At 44.3% G+C, this 4,697-nt stretch overlaps 1 pseudogene; it reads left to right on the top strand.

The window, feature by feature from the left end:
• Positions 1–1,277: 1,277 nt before the first annotated feature.
• Positions 1,278–2,228, top strand: LOC119922539 (annotated as a pseudogene).
• The last annotated feature ends 2,469 nt before the right edge of the window (positions 2,229–4,697 follow it).

Here is a 4,697-nt window from a genome sequence, read left to right as displayed (position 1 = left end):
GAGCAGAGGGTGTGGGTAGGGCTGCAGAAGGAGAGAAGGGAGGTGAGGTAGGAAGAGGCGAGGTGATGGAGAGCCTTGAAGCCAAGAGTGAGGAGTTTTTTCTTGATTCGTAGGTTGACAGACAACCACTGGAGATTTTTGAGGAGGAGAGTGACATGTCCAAAGTGTTTCTGTACAAAGATAATCCGGGCAGCAGAGTGAGGCATAGACTGAAGTGGGGAGAGACCGGAGGTTGGGAGATCAAAGAGGAGGCTGATGCAGTAATCCAGTTGGGATAGGATGAAAGATTGAACCAACAAGGTAGCGGTTTGGATGGAGAGGAAAGGGTGGATCTTGGCGATGTTGTGCAGGTGATACCAGCAGGTTTTGGTAACAGATAGGATGAGTGGGATGAATGAGAGAGAGGAGTCAAGGATGACACCAAGGTTGCAAGCTTGTGAGATGGGAAGGATGGTAGTGCAGTCTACAGTGATGGGAAAGTCAGGGAGAGGACAGGATTTGGGAGGGAAGATAAGGAGTTCAGTCTTGGACATGTTGAGTTTTAGATGGTGGGCAGACATCCAGATGGAGACGTCCTGAAGGCAGGAGGAGATACGAGCCTAGAGGAGAGGGAGAGAGCAGGGGCAGAGATATAGATTTGGGTGTCACCAGATAGACATAATAGTTGAAGCCATGGGAGCGAATGAGTTCACCAAGGTACTGAGTGTAGATAGAGAACAGAAGGGGACCAAGAACTGACCCTTGAGGAACCCCGACAGTAAGGGGATGGGAGGGGGAGGGGGAGGAGGAGACCACAACGGAGACTGAGAATGAGTGGCTGGAGAGATACGAGCCTAAAGTAAAATGGGAAGACAGATATTAATATAAATCAATAAACGTATCCAGGTGCTGTGGGGCTGAGGGGTGGTGATGAGTAAAGGAAGCAAGTAAGAGCGATGCAGAAGGGAAAGGGAGAAGAGAAAAGGGGGGTTTAGCCAGGAAAGGCCTCTTAAAGGAGGTGAACCTTCAATAAGTCTTTGAAGTGGGGGAGAGTAGTTGTCCTTTGGATTTGAGGAGTTAAGTTAACCTGATCTGCTTCAATTTCCCACTGTGTGAATTGAGTACAGTAAATACTTTCCCATCCCGCCTTGAGGTTCGGGAAAAATTGACAGGATGATAGAGATGTCGCACTTTGAGTTCTATTACTTGATTGTTTCAAAGCAAAACTAAGGAGGATCATCATTCTCTATACAGAATCTGCAGATCTCACCCGTGCTCCCAACGTCTACCCTGAGTTGATGGGTAATGAAAACAATGTGACAGAATTCATTCTACTGGGACTTACACCTAATACAAGGGTGCATAAAGTCATCTTTGTCATCTTTTCAATCATCTATATCATCACCGTGGTGTGAAATATGATCATTATGGTAGCCATAACCACCAATAAGACTCTGGACTCTCTCTTTCTGGCCTATTTGTCATTTATTGATGCCTGCTATTCTTCTGTCATCACACCTAAACTGATCATCGACTCTGTCTGTGAGAAGAAAATCATCTATTTCAAAGGCTGTATGACTCAGATCTTTGGAGAGCATTTTTTTGGCGGGGCTGAAATTGTTCTCCTCATGGAGATGGCCTATGACCATTACGTGGCGATAAGTAAGCCGCTGTATTACATGACCATCATGAACTGGAGTTTGTGTGGTGTGCTGGTGGGGGTCGTCTGGACAGGAGGCTTGGTGCACACGACAATCCAGATTCTCTTCATGGTCGATTTACCCTTCTGCGGACCCAACGTCATCGATCACTTCATATGTGATTTGAACCCTTTGCTGAACCTTGCCTGCACGGACATCCACAACCTCAGCCTCTTTGTAGCTGCCAACAGTGGGTTGATCTGTCTATTAAACTTTGTCATGTTGATTATTTCTTACGTCCTGATCCTGCGGTCCCTGAAAACACACAGTAAACAGGGCATGCAGAAAGCGCTCTCCACCTGCATCTCCCACATCACTGTCATCATCCTGTTCTTCATTCCGTGTATATTTGTGTTTATGCGGCCCACCTCCACATTCCCCATGGATGAACCTACTGCAGTATTTTACACGATTATAACCCCTATGCTAAACCCCCTCATCTACACCCTGAGAAATGTCCAGATGAAAAATGCCATCAGGAAACTATGGAGGAGAAAAGTGACTTCTGAGGATAAAGAGGCATCACTCTGTGAAAATGATGGGATTTGACCAAGTGAGGGAAATGGCAAGCGTGGATTTCTGGTAACGTTTTTAGGAAAAATGTATAGGGCATTCAAAGCTCAGTGGAGCACATGTCTTATATGTCTGTTGTATTTCTCAAGAGCTTATTACCGTGTATTACTATTTTGATGGCACTGATGCCTGTCTACTTGTTTTGTTTTCTTGTCTGTCTCCCCCTTCTAGATTGTGAGCCTGCTGTTGGGTAGGGATTGTCTCTATCTGTTCCCGAATTGTACTTTCCAGGTGCTTAGTACAGTGCTCTGCACCCGGTAAGTGCTCAATAAATGCAATTGAATGAATGAATATTGCATTCAGTAGGGGCTCAAGAAATACCACTACATGAACTACTAAAGAGATTCTTAGCTATAGAGGTATTCATCCTCACTTCAGCTTATTTAGCAACCTTTACATGTTAAGAAGCTGATTTTCCTGCTACTACTGCTTTCACTGATCTTTTTATCCTTCTCTCATCTCAAATGAGTAGAAATCAGAGGAGTCTGCTCAATAGCACAGTCAGTCCTGTTCTAGTTTAAAGATTAAAATAAATGTTTCCTTAGCAATAGAGTGCTGTCTTTTTCCTATAGTCTTTTTCCTATAGCTCCACTGAATATCACATTGTACCAGACATGTCATAGTCATTAACTGTAGAACGGGATGTTTCCTAATTTGATTCCTGACAAGCAGGTCATAGAAAATGGGAACTCCTTGTGAATTTCAAAACAAACCAATGCTAAATCGTTCTCCAATCAACAATCGGGAGAGGGGCAGTATTAGGAAGAATGATCCATAATAGCATTCTACATTTATAATTATGATGCTTAGCTATGAAGGCAGTCAAAGTGTGCTTTCATTCATGATTCTATCCTAGATTAAGCAAATCAGAAAGTAAAAACAACTTGGAGAAGATCAAAATCAAAACAGAGGTATTGGAACTGCTTTGCAATCTATTCCAGCCCAAAGAAAGCTGCTTAAATACATCAGTGTCCAATGTGAGGGATCAATGTTTGCATAGGTCTGCATCTACTCCTGAAAATGAGAGTTGTTAGGGACCAGTCTGGCTCCACTGTGAGAAACAACATGACTCTTTGGAAAGAATGCGGGTCTGGGAATCAGAGGACCTGGGTTCTCATCTCGGCTCCTCCACTTATCACCTGTGTGACCTTGGGCAAATCACTTCACTTCTCTGAGCTTCAATTCCCTCAACTGTAAAATGGGGATTAAGGCATTGAGCCAAGTGAGGGACAGGTACTGAATCCAACTTGATTATGTTGTGTCCACCTCAGCGCTTACTACAGTGCCTGGCAAATAGTAAGCACTTAACAAATACCATTTACAAAAATAGAGAGAAAAGGAAAAGACAGAGGTGCTTGTGGTGGCGAGGGAAGAGCAGGGAAAGGGACAAATTTGTCATTGGTTTTTACATTTTTCTCAGTGACACAAGCTATTACCTGATAGAGAATGTATTGGTTCCAAGTGTCATCACAGAAAAAGACCCAATAAGGTATTAAGCATTTAATTAGTCAGGCATGGAATCACTTCAGAGGGAAGTTGTGGCTCTATCTGGAGGTGATGACCAAGGCATTAAGGCTTCCCATCATACTTCACATTCTTACTCAAAAATGGAGAATGCCTCTCCTGGTGCAGGCTGGTATCATCAGCCAATCTTTTTGCAGACTTGGAATGGCTCAGAAACAGCATGGCCAAGTGGATTGGGCAAAGACTTGGGAGCCAGAGGATCTGGGTTATAATTTCAGCTCTGCCATTTCTCCACTATGTGACCCTGGGCAAGTTACTGCTCTGTGCCTCAGTTACCCCATTGGATAAATGGAGATTAAGACCGTGAGTTCATTGTGGGATGTAGACTGTGTCCAACCTGATTAGCTTGCATCTTCCCCAGCACTTAGTGCAGTGCCTGGTACAGAGTAAGCAGTTAGCAAATACCATTAAAAAAAGCTAGAAGGGTGCAAGAGGCAGTCTTTCCCTCTAATTCCAGTGGAAACCATTCCACTGGGAAGACAGCTAAGGGTCACTTGCAGGATGGAGGTGCAGTGGAACCCTGAGTCATGCTAGGTGATCCCAGCTGTGTGGATGGGTTGCTGGGCTGCAATCAAAATTGTCCTCTCCTTTGGAGGAGTCAGCTATTGGAGACGAAACTTCCAAACTGTAAGCTCATTGTGGGCAGGGAACACATCTGTTTACTGTTACATTGTATCCTCTCAAGCGTTTAGTATAGTGCTCTCTACACAGTAAGTGCTCAATAAATTCCATTGACTAAGAAAGGATTCACCCTAGGCAGAGAGGGCTCCATCCTCTAATATGTCTAAGTTGAATTCCTTATAGGCATGGCTGTTCTGGGATAATGAGGCACTCTATCCCTCTATCCAGGCCCTACACAGGTTAGAAACCGACCATCCCCAGGGTTTTCAAGTGATGGGCAGTGATTAGAAAGACCCAGGC

This window comes from Tachyglossus aculeatus, unplaced genomic scaffold (assembly GCF_015852505.1).
Source record: "Tachyglossus aculeatus isolate mTacAcu1 unplaced genomic scaffold, mTacAcu1.pri scaffold_108_arrow_ctg1, whole genome shotgun sequence".
In the NCBI taxonomy this organism is placed as follows: Eukaryota; Metazoa; Chordata; class Mammalia; order Monotremata; family Tachyglossidae; genus Tachyglossus; species Tachyglossus aculeatus.
Note: the sequence above shows the minus strand (reverse complement) of the source record. Positions and strands in the feature narration are given on the sequence as shown.